This window comes from Physeter macrocephalus, chromosome 10 (genome assembly GCF_002837175.3).
Source record: "Physeter macrocephalus isolate SW-GA chromosome 10, ASM283717v5, whole genome shotgun sequence".
NCBI lineage: Eukaryota > Metazoa > Chordata > Mammalia > Artiodactyla > Physeteridae > Physeter > Physeter macrocephalus.
Window position 1 is genome coordinate 39,276,063 of NC_041223.1, and position 19,520 is coordinate 39,295,582.

The window sequence follows — 19,520 nt, forward strand, 5'->3', positions numbered from 1 at the left end:
GCCTGTGCTCCGCAACGGGAGAGGCCCGCGTACCGGAAAAAAAAAAAAAAAAAAAAAAGAAAAACCCTATGATGATTGGCATTATTGAGGTAAACAGAGGAAATTAGAGGGGTTTGTAATCTAGAATTTAGCCTTAGGAAGTAAGTACTGAAAACATCAAATGCTTCTTTTGTTAGGCCTAAGTTTTGTTACATAACCTTGCACAATTTTATTCAACTATTTTATCTTAAATTACTCCTGTGTAAACTGTGAGCAATAATGATTTGCCATTACAGTCTTCATGTGAAGATCATGGGGACTTGAATTATTTAAAAAATATTTGGAGTACCCACTATTTTGTGGGGAATATTTTAATTCTGATTCATCATGATGAGTTCAATTCAAACTAGTTTATAATTTATTGGATTACTTTCCTTGGGAGTCCAAGGGGAGGAATAAAGGATATTATCATGGCTTTCTCTATTGATCTCTTTTTCCCATCTCTCAGAAGCTTATTGCTTACCTATAGTCTCATGTAATCTCTCTACACCTTGTTGCAAGATTATTTTTTGTAAGCTTAAGGCTTATATTGCCTTTAAACACTGAATCCCAAGGAAAATCATGTAACTCAAAATTCCCAGGGAGTATACTGATTGGCAAAACTTGGGTCACATGCTAGATGTGTGGGCAGAACTGGGTTATGTGTTTCCCTCTGGTGGCTGAGTTCCCCTGAAAGGGGCAATATAGGTTAGGTGGAAAGAAGATGGAGAAAAGTCCATATAAAGCATGGAGAGAGAGCAGAATGGGGAAGAAAGGGAAGTAAAATTGGGAAGCGAGGTACTGATTAAAAAGGAAGCTGAGGGGCTTCCCTGGTGGCGCAGTGGTTGAGAGTCCGCCTGCCGATGCAGGGGACACGGGTTCGTGCCCCAGGCCGGGAAGATCCCACATGCCGCGGAGCGGCTGGGCCCGTGAGCCATGGCCGCTGAGCCTGCGCGTCCGGAGCCTGTGCTCCGCAACGGGAGAGGCCGCAACAGTGAGAGGCCTGCGTACCGCAAAAAAAAAAAAAAAAAAGGAAGCTGATTATTAGCTTTGAGGGCATACCTAACTTACACTTCATTTGGCAGATAATGGAGAGCCACTGAAAGTGTAAAAACAAGGGATTGACATGATGATGTATGTGTGTGTGTGTATAAATGTGTGTATACATAACATACAAATATTAACCTGTCAGGTGGGAAAGACCAAGAGAAATACTAGTTGGAAAACGATCTTAATAAATACTATAGAGTTCAAATTTATTAAAATAGTGCTGGTGAGAGATAAGGAGGGACCTGACCCAACATGATGTATTCAGAGAAGATAGCCATTCAAAACACTATAAAGGAAAATGACACACTGTATGGCAACCAAGGTTCAGAGCAAGACAAAAAAACCGTATCTGCTAAAACATTATTTTAGCAGATAATGTTCCCCAGAGAATTTTGAGATCTGTTATTTCCTCTCTTTTAACTGGAAGAAGAATATTGTAGTAAATGAATATAAAATAATTACAGGGAAATGGATTTCTTCTCGTTATGATGACTTTAAATAACACGCTTGTTTTCATGTCAATATTTAAGTTGGCTGTTTAAGTCAGTTTTGTTAAATAATGTTTTGGGGAACCAAAGAATATTTCCCTTTTCTCATTTGTTGACCACAATTAAAGTTCTTTTCATTAATTTTTAATGTGATTTCTTTGTTAATCAGGTTGCCTCTAAGCTAAAAAAAGAAAAGAAAAAAAAAAGAATAAAGACCATATCTGTTTTGTTCAATACTGAATATGCAGAACCTAGAATAATGCCAGTATAAAGCAGATGCTGAATACATTTGTTCAATAAATAAAGGAAGCATCTTCTGTCAAAGAGAAGTATTTTTAGTTTTATTTCCTTTAAAAAGGATTTGCCTTCTGTCAGTGAGGCAAATCACTTTGTCTTTCTCTATTCACTTTTGCTCACAGTGGTCATGTAGAGAAAAGCTAAATATTGTATTCCCAGTCGTGTGTGGAGTCTTAATTAGCTTCTCAAACACATTGCAGATAAAACCTATTAATCCTCTGACCTTCACTGAATTCAAAAGTTTTTGTGTTAATTGTTTTGAGAGAATAATAGACAGTTTTGCTGTTAGAAATCATGGCATCTCCTCTAGAAAAACAGTAGAACCAGAAAGAAGACTTGAAAGGGTACTCGTATCTGAGCTGCCACCCTTTGCCATCATTACATGACAGAAGGAGAGTCACTTCTAAATTTTATGGAAACCATTTGTTTTCTTACAACTATAAAAACTGACTTTAAAAATGATTTCTGTCCAAAAACAGCACAATAGAAATTAGGTTGCTTGAGATAGTTGTAATTTTATATATTAAAGCCGTAAGAGGAGAGAAACTATTTATTATTCCACACATTATTATTGCTTGCATTATTTCCTTAAAACTTCAGGATTCCCCTTTATATGAGATTGGCCCATTCATGTCAACATTCATTTCTATTATAATGTTTTAACCACTCAGGTACTAAAGAGAAATGGATGAAAATTACCACCCACATTTCACAGGTGAGCAAAGAGAATCACATATTCATTTTTTTTTCAAGAGTAAAAGATCCTACTGCTTATACAAGAAGGGATCAGAACTTGAACTCTGTTCTGATTTCAAAACCAGGGTCAAAGCTTCAGTGCTCGTCAGCAACTGGGAGCAAGGGGGTGCTTCAGGGTCACTCAAGATCAAGGTGATATACATATCAGTTTGCATCTGTTGTAATGGTATAGTTATTAATCACACTCCCTTTCATTCTCAAAAATATTCAGTATAGACAATTGCATCCCCATCTAGGCAGGTTTTTAAATCATACTTTCCCAGAGATTTAGATATGTTGAGCACCAGACTCTATCACCCCCTGAGAAATTATGATTCAGCTGGCTTGGTATGGGGTCCATAGGGTGATTCTGTGCTGCCAGATCTATTAGTCTGCTTGGGCTACCATAACAAAATACCATAGACTGGATGGCTTTAACAATATAAATTTATTTCTCACAGTTCTGGAGGTGATGAGGTAAGATCAAGGTGCCAGCAATGTAGATTTCATTCTGTGTCTTCTCCTGGCTTGCAGGCAGGAGGTGTTTCTTCGGCAAACATTGCTGAGCACTGTGTGCTCAACGTGGCCTTTCCTTGGTGCATATACATGGAGAGAGAATGCTCTCTGGTGTCTCTTCTCATAAGGGCACTAACCCCTTTAGATCAGGGCCCTAACCTCCTGACCTCATCTAACCCCGATTACCTCCCCAAAGCCCCATTTCCAAATATCAACATTTTGGGGGTTAGAGCTTCAGCGTATGAATTTGATGGGGGGAGGCATAAGCATCAGTCCATAACACCAAATAAAGAAAGCACTCATTAAGGCCCATGAAGGAAGTAGCCATGAGCAATGAAACAGAATACTCTCCTGGGAGCTGGAAGACTAAATGTGAATTCTACTCCTGCCACTGGCTGCATGACCTTGAACAAGTCCCTCATCATTCCAGGCTTCTGCTTTTTCTTTTTAAACCAAGGAGTTGGAATAGCATCTGTGGCTCTTGGTTGAGATTGGGGGCCAGCCTGGGGAAAGGAGTATCTTGGGAGAGGACACTCTGTCAAATGACATGAGATTCCAGTAGGCACCTCCGTGGAAGCTGGGCATGCATGAAGAGGTTTCTCTTTGACCATCACTGCTTTTAGAGTGCCAGTGTTGGTGATGGAAGAATGTCATCATCATCACTTACCTTGAAGCTGGAAAAAGAAAAATTTGAAAACTTGGGTAGATAATCCTTAATTTCTCTTTCTAAAGCTAAACATTTTTTTAAACTTTATGATTGGATTTAGCAACTTCTTGATTAAATAACTTGTCTGTCAGCTGCTTGGTTTGACTACCCACAGACGAACAACACAACACAATATGTGGAACAATAGCTCAAGACATATTTGATGATGTGAGCACAAACTGATTTTTTTAGTCCCTTTCCTACTGAGTTGCTGGAAGACAATAGTGTGAGCATCCACCCTTCCTTGCCAGCTGGCTTGTATTCCTAGACCAGGAAAATAACTGCCACAATTACCCTACCCATTATGACAAGTTGCCTCTGCTCGAAATTATTACAGCATGTCCTTATTAGTGTCTGAACTCCACTTGCATTTGTGCATTACACCTATCCAGTCCTGAATGAGTAATTTTACTTGTGAGAGCCAAATAAGCAGAATGTAGAAATAGCCTTGGACAAAAATAGCTGCTGTTACAAATGTGATTTAAGGGCCGAAATGGTTCAGATCATCATCCTTGGTGTCTTTGTTTAACAGAGGCGGCTAGGAGGGGTTATTGGTCTCAGAGGTGGAATATAGCTGTTGCTCTGTTGGAAGAAAAATCGCTCCTCTGGCGACTTTTGTCCAGAAGGTAGATACTGTAATATGAGAAACTGGAGAGGCGGTATGTGCAATAGGCAAGTTCAGCATTGAAAGCTCTTGGCAGGATTTTTCTTTCTGCCTCTTGTCAGCTGTCCTTTAGCATAGGTTGAAGGCAAGTGCTTTGCCTTTGACATTGCGCATTTAAATGCCAGCCTATGCAATTTACAGTACAAAAGGGCAAAGATACATGGGGGAATGAGGGAAAAAATCTTCTCTCTTCCCATTGGTTGACCTTTTGGTTCTGCTTTATATAGACATTAAAAGAACCCCTATGACCATATTTCCAATCTTCAAAACAATCACAAAAATAACTTCTCATACAATGTTATTTATATACACTGCTCCTCCTAGCCTTCATGCATTAGAATATAAAGACTAATTTTCATCCCTAAAGACAGCCATTCCTGTCTCAGCCGAAAGTAAAATCAAATTGGATTCTGTGATGCTGGTGATGGGGTCAAAAAATTAATATCTGTAAAAATGTGTAAAAATAAAACCACAATTTCATATATAGGAGTTTAGGCCAACAATACTTGCATCTGAAACATATGCTTAACCTGCTTACCTCAGGTTAATTTAGAAATTTTCAAATTTTAAGAAATCAAAATGAAACAGGTATAAAAGTAAAAGTAAACCTGCTGATGGCATTGGTGCAAGGCAAATCTGCACTCTTGACAAATGATTTCTGTAATTCTTTCTAGATGTTCATTCACTCATTCATTCATTTGTTTATGTGTTCACTTATTGAGTCTTACCATGAGAGTCAATCTTCTAGATGCTAGGCAGTAACGGTGAAAAGACCAAGCTCTTGCCCTTATAGAACTTCCCAGTCTAGTGAAGGAAACAGACAATAAGTGGTATGTGTTATAAAATCTTTGAGTGATAAGTGCTAGGAAGAATTATGAGGGTAAGGGAATAGAGAGTTAGGAAGGTGCTATTTCCACAGGGTGGTCTGTAAGCCCTCTCTGGGGAGCTGCTATCAGAGCAGATATTTGAATGAAGTGAAAGAGTGAGCTGAGCACAAGGCAGTGGAAAAAGTTCCATGTGAAAGAAAGAGTAACTGAAAATGTCCCAGAGATCAAGGGACCGTAAAAGATGCAGTGCGGCTGGAATGGCATGATCAAGGAGGGAGTGATAAGAGGTAAAATCACCAAGCTGTGGAGATCTGGATTGTAAAGGTTTTTAATCCCAAGTCCAGTGGGGAGCTTTCAAAAGGTCTGAGTACAGATCTGTTTAAGCAATTACAAAGGTGAAAATAAAAATTAGAAGGAATGATAAACATACTAGTCATGTCCTCTGTTGACTAGAAAAGTCATTTAATTTGCCTCTTGCTCTGTCCCCTTGCTTCTAGTGACACTGTAGTCTCTGAATTTTGCATACAAAATTCTTCTCTTCAGAAAAGGAAAAGGCTAGTGCCATCTGATGGCCACACTTGTGAACATCAGTCTCTATCTTAGAGTATTTGCAAAAATGAAAGCATTCAGGAGTAAGGGTAAGGAAGCTTTCAATAATACTCATCACCCTAGGTAAATGTATCTATTGAGTACATATAAAACTAGAACGAATTTAGAAACTCTGCTAAAATAGTGGCTGATGCTATTCTGTGCTACCTGCAATCTTTTAGTTGAGTCCGACTGATAGTTATTTTTGTCTATATATGTAATTCCATTCACATAGTGGGTATTAGACAAATTCTTATTCAGTTGAAATGAATCTAATGTATATTCATCAGTGACATACCATCTACCTTTCCTAAGTATATGACTATAATCCCCTTGAATCCAGCGAGAGACTATATCATGTTCTATTTATTGTAGTAGTTATTGTTGGAGTGTGATTATTTGGCTAGCACACGGACTTTTTTACATAGTGTTCACCTAATAAATATAAATAAATTTATAGGAAAGAAATAACTATGTTTTAATGTTACATAGAAGTTTATCTCAAGGGCTGTGGACTCAGGCTGCCTGGATGAAGGTCATCCATATAACCTTATGGATAAAACTTAGTTTCCTCATCTGGAAAGACACTAACAGTTCTCACTTCATGAGGTTTTTGTGAAAATAAATTTGAAAATGTAGGTCAGATGCCTAGTGCAGTATCTGGTATATTATAAGCAGTCAATACATAGTTCCTATATTTATCATTATTATGAGTTTTATTTATTCTGCTTGATATTCTGAAGGTCAGATTATGTTTCATGGAAAAGTTACTTATAAAAAAATAAGTAGCTCCTAAAGATGGTCTAGTTGGATCATTCAATACGCATTTGATTGAATACCTTCTTTGTAGCAAGCACTGTTCTGGCATGTCCAACAAACATGGGCTTTACTAAGAAGAATTGAAAACTCCATGATGGGGGCTTCCTGGGGGCTTCCTGGGGGCTTCCTGGGGGCTTCCTGGGGGCTTCCCTGGTGGCGCAGTGGTTGGGAATCTGCCTGCCAATGCAAAGGACACGGGTTCGAGCCCTGGTCTGGGAAGATCCCACATGCCACGGAGCAACTGGGCCCGTGAGCCACAACTACTGAGCATGCGCGTCTGGAGCTCATGGCATCTCCTCTAGAAAAACAGTAGAACCAGAAAGAAGACTTGAAAGGGTACTCGTATCTGAGCTGCCACCCTTTGCCATCATTACATGACAGAAGGAGAGTCACTTCTAAATTTTATGGAAACCATTTGTTTTCTTACAACTATAAAAACTGACTTTAAAAATGATTTCTGTCCAAAAACAGCACAATAGAAATTAGGTTGCTTGAGATAGTTGTAATTTTATATATTAAAGCCGTAAGAGGAGAGAAACTATTTATTATTCCACACATTATTATTGCTTGCATTATTTCCTTAAAACTTCAGGATTCCCCTTTATATGAGATTGGCCCATTCATGTCAACATTCATTTCTATTATAATGTTTTAACCACTCAGGTACTAAAGAGAAATGGATGAAAATTACCACCCACATTTCACAGGTGAGCAAAGAGAATCACATATTCATTTTTTTTTCAAGAGTAAAAGATCCTACTGCTTATACAAGAAGGGATCAGAACTTGAACTCTGTTCTGATTTCAAAACCAGGGTCAAAGCTTCAGTGCTCGTCAGCAACTGGGAGCAAGGGGGTGCTTCAGGGTCACTCAAGATCAAGGTGATATACATATCAGTTTGCATCTGTTGTAATGGTATAGTTATTAATCACACTCCCTTTCATTCTCAAAAATATTCAGTATAGACAATTGCATCCCCATCTAGGCAGGTTTTTAAATCATACTTTCCCAGAGATTTAGATATGTTGAGCACCAGACTCTATCACCCCCTGAGAAATTATGATTCAGCTGGCTTGGTATGGGGTCCATAGGGTGATTCTGTGCTGCCAGATCTATTAGTCTGCTTGGGCTACCATAACAAAATACCATAGACTGGATGGCTTTAACAATATAAATTTATTTCTCACAGTTCTGGAGGTGATGAGGTAAGATCAAGGTGCCAGCAATGTAGATTTCATTCTGTGTCTTCTCCTGGCTTGCAGGCAGGAGGTGTTTCTTCGGCAAACATTGCTGAGCACTGTGTGCTCAACGTGGCCTTTCCTTGGTGCATATACATGGAGAGAGAATGCTCTCTGGTGTCTCTTCTCATAAGGGCACTAACCCCTTTAGATCAGGGCCCTAACCTCCTGACCTCATCTAACCCCGATTACCTCCCCAAAGCCCCATTTCCAAATATCAACATTTTGGGGGTTAGAGCTTCAGCGTATGAATTTGATGGGGGGAGGCATAAGCATCAGTCCATAACACCAAATAAAGAAAGCACTCATTAAGGCCCATGAAGGAAGTAGCCATGAGCAATGAAACAGAATACTCTCCTGGGAGCTGGAAGACTAAATGTGAATTCTACTCCTGCCACTGGCTGCATGACCTTGAACAAGTCCCTCATCATTCCAGGCTTCTGCTTTTTCTTTTTAAACCAAGGAGTTGGAATAGCATCTGTGGCTCTTGGTTGAGATTGGGGGCCAGCCTGGGGAAAGGAGTATCTTGGGAGAGGACACTCTGTCAAATGACATGAGATTCCAGTAGGCACCTCCGTGGAAGCTGGGCATGCATGAAGAGGTTTCTCTTTGACCATCACTGCTTTTAGAGTGCCAGTGTTGGTGATGGAAGAATGTCATCATCATCACTTACCTTGAAGCTGGAAAAAGAAAAATTTGAAAACTTGGGTAGATAATCCTTAATTTCTCTTTCTAAAGCTAAACATTTTTTTAAACTTTATGATTGGATTTAGCAACTTCTTGATTAAATAACTTGTCTGTCAGCTGCTTGGTTTGACTACCCACAGACGAACAACACAACACAATATGTGGAACAATAGCTCAAGACATATTTGATGATGTGAGCACAAACTGATTTTTTTAGTCCCTTTCCTACTGAGTTGCTGGAAGACAATAGTGTGAGCATCCACCCTTCCTTGCCAGCTGGCTTGTATTCCTAGACCAGGAAAATAACTGCCACAATTACCCTACCCATTATGACAAGTTGCCTCTGCTCGAAATTATTACAGCATGTCCTTATTAGTGTCTGAACTCCACTTGCATTTGTGCATTACACCTATCCAGTCCTGAATGAGTAATTTTACTTGTGAGAGCCAAATAAGCAGAATGTAGAAATAGCCTTGGACAAAAATAGCTGCTGTTACAAATGTGATTTAAGGGCCGAAATGGTTCAGATCATCATCCTTGGTGTCTTTGTTTAACAGAGGCGGCTAGGAGGGGTTATTGGTCTCAGAGGTGGAATATAGCTGTTGCTCTGTTGGAAGAAAAATCGCTCCTCTGGCGACTTTTGTCCAGAAGGTAGATACTGTAATATGAGAAACTGGAGAGGCGGTATGTGCAATAGGCAAGTTCAGCATTGAAAGCTCTTGGCAGGATTTTTCTTTCTGCCTCTTGTCAGCTGTCCTTTAGCATAGGTTGAAGGCAAGTGCTTTGCCTTTGACATTGCGCATTTAAATGCCAGCCTATGCAATTTACAGTACAAAAGGGCAAAGATACATGGGGGAATGAGGGAAAAAATCTTCTCTCTTCCCATTGGTTGACCTTTTGGTTCTGCTTTATATAGACATTAAAAGAACCCCTATGACCATATTTCCAATCTTCAAAACAATCACAAAAATAACTTCTCATACAATGTTATTTATATACACTGCTCCTCCTAGCCTTCATGCATTAGAATATAAAGACTAATTTTCATCCCTAAAGACAGCCATTCCTGTCTCAGCCGAAAGTAAAATCAAATTGGATTCTGTGATGCTGGTGATGGGGTCAAAAAATTAATATCTGTAAAAATGTGTAAAAATAAAACCACAATTTCATATATAGGAGTTTAGGCCAACAATACTTGCATCTGAAACATATGCTTAACCTGCTTACCTCAGGTTAATTTAGAAATTTTCAAATTTTAAGAAATCAAAATGAAACAGGTATAAAAGTAAAAGTAAACCTGCTGATGGCATTGGTGCAAGGCAAATCTGCACTCTTGACAAATGATTTCTGTAATTCTTTCTAGATGTTCATTCACTCATTCATTCATTTGTTTATGTGTTCACTTATTGAGTCTTACCATGAGAGTCAATCTTCTAGATGCTAGGCAGTAACGGTGAAAAGACCAAGCTCTTGCCCTTATAGAACTTCCCAGTCTAGTGAAGGAAACAGACAATAAGTGGTATGTGTTATAAAATCTTTGAGTGATAAGTGCTAGGAAGAATTATGAGGGTAAGGGAATAGAGAGTTAGGAAGGTGCTATTTCCACAGGGTGGTCTGTAAGCCCTCTCTGGGGAGCTGCTATCAGAGCAGATATTTGAATGAAGTGAAAGAGTGAGCTGAGCACAAGGCAGTGGAAAAAGTTCCATGTGAAAGAAAGAGTAACTGAAAATGTCCCAGAGATCAAGGGACCGTAAAAGATGCAGTGCGGCTGGAATGGCATGATCAAGGAGGGAGTGATAAGAGGTAAAATCACCAAGCTGTGGAGATCTGGATTGTAAAGGTTTTTAATCCCAAGTCCAGTGGGGAGCTTTCAAAAGGTCTGAGTACAGATCTGTTTAAGCAATTACAAAGGTGAAAATAAAAATTAGAAGGAATGATAAACATACTAGTCATGTCCTCTGTTGACTAGAAAAGTCATTTAATTTGCCTCTTGCTCTGTCCCCTTGCTTCTAGTGACACTGTAGTCTCTGAATTTTGCATACAAAATTCTTCTCTTCAGAAAAGGAAAAGGCTAGTGCCATCTGATGGCCACACTTGTGAACATCAGTCTCTATCTTAGAGTATTTGCAAAAATGAAAGCATTCAGGAGTAAGGGTAAGGAAGCTTTCAATAATACTCATCACCCTAGGTAAATGTATCTATTGAGTACATATAAAACTAGAACGAATTTAGAAACTCTGCTAAAATAGTGGCTGATGCTATTCTGTGCTACCTGCAATCTTTTAGTTGAGTCCGACTGATAGTTATTTTTGTCTATATATGTAATTCCATTCACATAGTGGGTATTAGACAAATTCTTATTCAGTTGAAATGAATCTAATGTATATTCATCAGTGACATACCATCTACCTTTCCTAAGTATATGACTATAATCCCCTTGAATCCAGCGAGAGACTATATCATGTTCTATTTATTGTAGTAGTTATTGTTGGAGTGTGATTATTTGGCTAGCACACGGACTTTTTTACATAGTGTTCACCTAATAAATATAAATAAATTTATAGGAAAGAAATAACTATGTTTTAATGTTACATAGAAGTTTATCTCAAGGGCTGTGGACTCAGGCTGCCTGGATGAAGGTCATCCATATAACCTTATGGATAAAACTTAGTTTCCTCATCTGGAAAGACACTAACAGTTCTCACTTCATGAGGTTTTTGTGAAAATAAATTTGAAAATGTAGGTCAGATGCCTAGTGCAGTATCTGGTATATTATAAGCAGTCAATACATAGTTCCTATATTTATCATTATTATGAGTTTTATTTATTCTGCTTGATATTCTGAAGGTCAGATTATGTTTCATGGAAAAGTTACTTATAAAAAAATAAGTAGCTCCTAAAGATGGTCTAGTTGGATCATTCAATACGCATTTGATTGAATACCTTCTTTGTAGCAAGCACTGTTCTGGCATGTCCAACAAACATGGGCTTTACTAAGAAGAATTGAAAACTCCATGATGGGGGCTTCCTGGGGGCTTCCTGGGGGCTTCCTGGGGGCTTCCTGGGGGCTTCCTGGGGGCTTCCTGGGGGCTTCCTGGGGGCTTCCTGGGGGCTTCCTGGGGGCTTCCTGGGGGCTTCCTGGGGGCTTCCTGGGGGCTTCCTGGGGGCTTCCTGGGGGCTTCCTGGGGGCTTCCTGGGGGCTTCCTGGGGGCTTCCTGGGGGCTTCCTGGGGGCTTCCTGGGGGCTTCCTGGGGGCTTCCTGGGGGCTTCCTGGGGGCTTCCTGGGGGCTTCCTGGGGGCTTCCTGGGGGCTTCCCTGGTGGCGCAGTGGTTGGGAATCTGCCTGCCAATGCAAAGGACACGGGTTCGAGCCCTGGTCTGGGAAGATCCCACATGCCACGGAGCAACTGGGCCCGTGAGCCACAACTACTGAGCATGCGCGTCTGGAGCCTGTGCTTCGCAACGGGAGAGGCTGTGACAGTGAGAGCCCCGCGCACTGCGATGAAGAGTGGCCCCTGCTCACTGCAACTGGAGAAAGCCCTCGCACAGAAACGAAGACCCAACACAGCCATAAATAAATAAATAATTAAATAAATTTATTAAAAAAAAAAAAGAAAACTCCATGATGGCAAGCTTCTGGGGGTTTAATCACTATGTTTCCAGAGCCTAGAGTGGCATCTGGCACAGAGTAGATGCTCAACACATATTTGCTGAATGAATGAATGAAAAAGAACTCCATAAACATTAGAACTCTAGTTTTACTTAGTCGTGTAACTATTAAAAAAGGAACTTGATATAAATTAAGGTTTCTTGTACATAGATGTATGCAAAACTGGAATGTGTGAAAAATTATATTATTGTCATTATATTTTTCCCTAGGAGAAAGATATCAGTATTAATGCTATCCTGAGGTACTGATTTTTCAGCAATGATCAAGATTCTTGCATTACTAATTGGGAGAAGGATCCTTAAAGAGAGGAATTTTGGTACAACTATTATGCAGATAACTCAGTTTGTTTATGTTGGCTTTTTCCCTAATATGTACATGTGTGTTAAAATGTAACTCACACGTATACTTTCTTATTTCCTATTCAGCCAAAACTCATCTCCACAGCATATGCGCTCAAGAATTCATTTTCCTGAGACTTAAGAAAAGCTGATATTTGCATATACATTTACTATCTATTAAATAATCTCAGGACAGCATCAACTACTTGCTAATATTCAACATATATCCATGGAAGTGCCCTTTTAAACAGCGAACTTCGGACTATCAGAGCAATGTGAAAATTTTTATACTCTAACTCACATATTTTCCAAGTACTCCTGCAGATCCTGTACAGTGATTTCTTATATAGTACTTAGTCTGCATTTTAATCATGCTTCAGTGGTCTCTAGAATTTTTTAAAACTCTGAATAAAAAGGATCTTGTAACCTTAATGTTAACCTTGATCAATATTTCAGAACATATTAGGAAAGGATTATTTATTGTGACCTAGGGGAAGTGCTAATCACAAAGACCCAGCATGGGTTCACCGAAATCAAATAAGGCATGTAAAATTAACCTTAATTCTTTATCTGATAGTGAACTGGAAGATTAGGGAGATTATGTACACTTGGTGAATGTGCAGCAAATCTTTTGAAAAGGTGCCTTGTGATATGTGATTAAAAGGGAGAGAATGGACTGAATACAAGGGACAGCTAGTAATCCTTTGGACTTCTACTTACCAACTCAATAATAAACAACTCTCAACCTGGCAGAGACCTCTAGGGATGTGTAGAGACCTGCACCATTACTTGAGAGTTTCTGGATTTAGTTATCCTTGATAAAAAGATCGAATTGTAAAAAAAAAAAAAAAAAAAGATCGAATTGTGGCACTATTACATATTTCTTTATTTGCAGGAGGCTCATTCATGACTCATCAATGGTTTATGACACATTTGCTATCATAATAGGCCAGGACATCTTCAAAGTCAATAACATTTATAACAATTTTATGTGGAAGAATGCTTGCTGGGACTTATATTCACTTGCCAGCTGGCTATATCAAACAGCACTCTGTCTGTTGTTGAGTGCTTTCCATACAGTGCCCTAGTTATTCTTGCAGAATTTACTTTTTTCAAGGCTGTGAAGTCATCAATTCAATCGTATCAGAAAGAATTAATGCTTCTTTCTCAGTGCTTTAGTTACTCCTAAGTAATCTCAAGTCACAGCATTGTACTCTTAAAAGAAAATTCTCTCTTTTTTTTTTTTTGTAATCAATATTGTCTGGTACGTCACCAAGTTATTATTTCAGATATAATCTCAATTAAAGTGGTGCCCATAATTTGATGGTTTGATGTCAGAAAGTACAGGTATATACAGGTCTCTGCACGTGAAGCACTTCTGATAATCCCTTTAGGAACAAATGCAGGATGGTGTGTCCAAGCTTCAACTCAGCACACTGTTCCCTCCCTCAGCTCTTACTCCAAGACCCCTGATTTAGGAGCCTGGGGTGCTTATGTTATTGCCATTACTTCCACCAGCGCCCTTAGCACTGAGAATTTGTTGAACACTATGTGATAAAACCCTTAAAATGATGTTTTCAGAGTCTCATTGCATAGGTTACAAACTTTGTAAAGATTTTTATTTTTTAAAACACATTCCTCCATGAAATACTATTTGTTATCTCTTGCTTTCTTAACTCTTTTACTCTTTTTTTCTGTGCTACTTTCTATGTAATGTGATTTTTTTACTCCCCCAACCCTGTCCCCCATCAAATAAACATATACAATGATATGTTTTAACTCAGAGAATTATTAAACATTTTAGACATTTTTTGCATTCTAGCCCACTGGAAGCAGTCAAATTTTAAATTAGCTAGTTACTAATATCACAATTATTATTTTTTCTTTATTTTTTCTTTTTTTAAAATTTGTTTTTGTCTGCGTTGGGCCTTCGTTGCTGCGTGCGGGCTTTCTCTAGTTGCGGCGAGCGGGGGCTCCTCTTCCTTGCGTTGCGCAGGCATCTCATTGCGGCGGCTTCTCTTGTTGTGGAGCACGGGCTCTAGGTGCGTGGGCGTCAGCAGTTGTGGCACGTGGGCTTCAGTAGTTGTGGCTCATGGGCTGTAGAGCACAGTCTCAGTAGTTGTGATGCACGGGCTTAGTTGCTCCGCGGCATGTGGGATCTTCCCGGCCCAGTGCTCGAACCCGTGTCCCCTGCATTGGCAGGAGGATTCTTAATCACTGAGCCACCAGGGAAGCCCTTTCTTCATTTATTCTTATGGTTTTTCACATTATATAAACTTCAAAATTTTTTTCTGATTTATCATTATAATTTAATTTTTTTAATGGTATTATTTTACTTAAACTCCTAAAATTTTTACCACAAAATTTCCATCCATGGAAGTTATTAAAAGGTTTATGTTAGAGTTTTGTTAGTTTCTGGCTGAAGCCTTTTAAAAACAGCACACGATCTGTTAGTAAAGAGATGTAATCAATAATGATCAGATATTTTGCTCAAATATTAGGAGACCAAGAAGGATGGTTACAACCTCACCAGGAAGCCTTACCACAATGACTGGGGGATTTTGAAACCTAGAAAGAAAAATGTGACGTTTCTCAAATTAGATAGTCTATGAACACTGTTCAGCTAAACATTCTGTATTGAGAGAAATGTTCCATATCCACACTGTTGAAAATGGTAGCTACTAGCCACATGTGCTTTCTAACTCTTGAAGTATGACTGGTGCGATTGTGAAGCTTAATTTTAAATTTTATTTAGTTTTATATTTGAATAGCCAGATGTGGCTAATGGTGCCCTATTGGCCAGCACAGCCTACCCTTTTAGTTTACTAGGTCCTTCCTTTGCCCCCTCCCCACTCCTTTATTTATCTGAGAACCCAGATACAGAAAATAAATTGTAGTTTTACTTAACACAGGGGTCAGTTAGGATTCCCATGCTTCCTAAGAGCCGGGTAAGTTTCCATGGAGTGCTGGTAATCTCACTCTTGGGGAGGAAAATATAGCACTGAGTTAGCATTTGTTCATTTCCATGGTGTAAACAATCCCACCATGACCATTTTGAAGCTACCAACATGAAATCACCCAGCTGGAGAAATTTCTGAAAATTTGACTAGTGGCTCTCACAAGCTTGTACGAACTGGCTCTAATGTACTTATGCCCTGTGAAAGTCCAAAGCCCTCCCACCTTTGCTTCAAAATCCCAGAGCTTTGTATGCTCAAGATCACCTCTGGCTGTGAGCCCTGCTCTTACTTAATTGGTTCAGTTAGTAGGTTGGCTTGTTAATCCTCTTGATTCTGTCCTTTATTCTCACCACCACTTGTCTTTAATTTCCACAAAATCCATTCACACAAACTATTTATGTAAAGAGTTGAATTTTAAAAAAAGGAGTTTATGGATGGTAGAGCATGTGTGTGTGTGTGTGTGTGTATGGTCAATGGTAACAAATACAGATTGTTATTCTCACCACCACTTGTCTTTAATTTCCACAAAATCCATTCACACAAACTATTTATGTAAAGAGTTGAATTTTAAAAAAAGGAGTTTATGGATGGTAGAGCATGTGTGTGTGTGTGTGTGTGTGTATGATCAATGGTAACAAATACAGATTGAATATTGGCTATCTTTGCTATTTAATGCCCTTTGGATATTGTCTGTTGTCCTTTCCCAGGTAGTCACCAGCCTCAGGTCATCTCTCTGACTCCTTTCCGACTTTATTTCCTCACTTGTCCTCACCCCCTTACTTTTGGTTTGCCCCCAGGAATTCTAAAATTCTCATTGTCATTAAAAGCAGTTTAGGTCTTTCCAGTCTCCTAGACTCTCCTTTTAGCATCCAAACTCATCACTTTGCTTAAAGGGCCCCAGGATCAACCTTCCTTATAAAGCAGTTATTCAGAAATTCTACAATTATTTATTGAATACTGATAATGTGCCAGGCACTCTTCTGGTTGTAAATATCAAATCTGGCCCTCTATTACATTAGTAGTGAGTGTAATCATTGTCAAAATGCCTAGCACAGTGCTGAAATATGTTGGCATTCAGTAGATATCATGTTATTATATACATTTTAAGCAAAATTTAGAATTATTTAGAAACATTAAGGGAAAGAAATAGAGGATGTGATCTTCAGAAATATTAAGCTTTTCATTTCTTTATTTCATCTATTCCCCGTAATTACACATCCTATTCCACCCCAAAGTCTTTTCAGTCATGATATTTATGACCCTCAGATGTATAGAGACAATGATGTAATCCACTATCATTTTAGCAAAGTTGTGCATTTTTAATTAATACAAGCATATCTTTCCATTGACCTGTATTTGTTTGTTGTTGTTGCTTCTGCTATAAATTCGCTAGCTGTACATTGTGGGTACACAGTAAATATGCGCTGAAAACACTTTTGGTTTCAATGAATGAGAAACTACAATAAATGAAAAATACAGTAAGTGCTGTAGTTATGCTTAATAATATATTTTGGCTTATTTTTTTCTTTGATCATTCTTTCAGTTTTTACTCTAATATTATTTGGTAAATTTTGCAAGTACATTGGGCAATATTTTACTGCCCCGATGCTAGGTGCTTATGGAAGAAGAGGGGATATACAGTGTTCTGTGTTAATACTCTTGCTCATGCAGTCTGTCTCTGACACCTTCCCACTGTTTTAGGCCTCCACAGCCTCTGTCCTAGTCCAGGCTGCCATTACCTTTAGTCTGGAACACTGTTTTATCCTTCTTGACTGGTTCTGCATAGCCCGTAATTTGCACCACATATTTTGCAGTGCGTGGATTCATAGCCTACACATCTGGTTATTTTACTCTCCACTTTAAACCTGCTGAAGTTTTACTTTGTCCTTAGAGTAAAGTTCAAATTTAAGGGTATCAGTGCCTCTCCTGCTCTGTGTCTAGTTTCATCTCTTGCTAACTGCTTCGCCACACAAAATTCTCTCCAATCATTTAAAGGCATTCCATTCTCTGTTACACTTTCTGTTCTTTCAGAGGCTTCTTTCTTTGTTGAAAACCTTATCTTCACCTCTCTATCGCTTATGTTTTGAATAACTTTTATTCATATTAAAGTATCCAGTTATTATTTCCGTAAAATATCATCCCTTCCTGCCCCTCTGGATAGGTAGGTATTTTGTTCCAAGAGTTCCCACTAAGTATCCATCTCTTACAATGTTTTGTAGTGCGCAACACTGGGTATTTAATTGTATCTCACCAGATCTGAGTCCTGTTTTTTTAAGTAGGTGTCTCTATTTTAACTGACAGAGCTGGGTACAATGTAAAATGAATATCATGCCTCTGTTCAAAATTAGGGAGAATTAATAAATGCTATCCATAACTAGGAGATTTTGTTTCTCAGCTGGTATTCAGAAGTGACTAGGAGGAAAGCATACATTTGCAAGTATCTATTATGTTCAAAGTATTGTACTCAGTACTTTACATATGTCACCTCATTTAATCCTCACAGCATTTGAGCCTTTGAAAACCTAAGCATGCTCAAGGGTATAAAATACTAAATGGCAAAGCTGGGATTCAAAGCTTGACCTTTCTGAATACAATATTTATGTTCTTTTTACCAATTCGCATTGCTTTTGAGGGTCTGTGAAAGCTGAATTGCTGACTAATATCCATCTTGTTGGCTGAATTGAGAAATATTTATTAAAGAGCTTTGTAAACTGTAAATATTCTACACAGGTACAAGGAGCTATGGGTATCCTTAAGCATCTATTGAACACATAACTAAGTGACTATACAGTATTAATAGCGTCATTAGTGTTAGAAGCAAAAAATATTTATTCTTTTTATTTCTAAGAGTAACATCGCCCATTGTGTATTCCTCTGGGATACAGAGGAATGTTATATTAGAGAAGAGTTCTATCATCAAATATGTTTAGGAAACAATGAGCTTAAATTGGTTTCTCTACTGTAGAATTTCAGTGTGGAATATGTTGTCATTTAAAAATCTTAGAAAGGTAACATCTTGTCTGCATGCTTTTCAGAGTTCTTGACCCTGAACTCTTTGTGGATAAGAGCATCTGTCAGAACTAGTATTCTATAAATCCCACTTGTAAATTAGTTGTAAAATTACTCATCAGAGAATGTTACTCTTTTTTTTGGCGGTACGCGGGCCTCTCACTGTTGTGGCCCGTCCCGTTGCGGAGCACAGGCTCCGGATGCGCAGGCTCAGCGGCCATGGCTCACGGGCCCAGCCGCTCCGCGGCATGTGGGATCTTCCAGGACCCGGGCACGAATACGTGTCCCCTGCATCGGCAGGCGGACTCTCAACCACTGCGCCACCAGGAAGCCCCAGAGAATGTTACTCTTAAAAATGTGTTCTGCCATGTAAATTCAAACAAGGATTGTGGATGGCTATTTCTGAGATGGTAAAGTATGGAAGTTAATTTATATATGTGGGTTGCAAAATAACTCATTAAGTTACTCCTCTAAGAAACAGATATGAGAGTTTCCCACTTTATATTAGAGGATATAAAATATAACTTCTTATTCACGTGCTTAATTAGTATTATGCATACTGAGATGCTTTAATTAAATTCAGAAACTTTGATGATTGAATATTGTGCATACAGTGTTGTGATGAACCAGATGAACAGCACAGAGCACATGGGAATTACACACTTACTATCTGCCATCTTCTAAGCATTTTCAAAGTATTAGCTCCTGTCTTAGTGTGAAACCAGGTACCATTGTTAATACATTTTAAAGATGAGGAAACCAAGCAAGAGAGCTATTGAATTATTTCCCAATGTCACACAACTAAAAATTGGTTGGGATTGGATTTGAAATCAGGCTGTGTGCCTCTAGGGCTTATGTTATTAACCCCTATGTGATACAATATTGCCACTTTCTTATTGATTTCTGATGGTGAAG

At 38.8% G+C, this 19,520-nt stretch overlaps 1 protein-coding gene across 1 annotated transcript in view; it reads left to right on the plus strand.

Moving 5' to 3' along the window:
• The window catches only part of TRDN (triadin), a 366,265-nt gene that overhangs the window by 202,689 nt on the left and 144,056 nt on the right, over positions 1-19,520 (plus strand). The gene's annotated exons all lie outside the window — the stretch shown is intronic.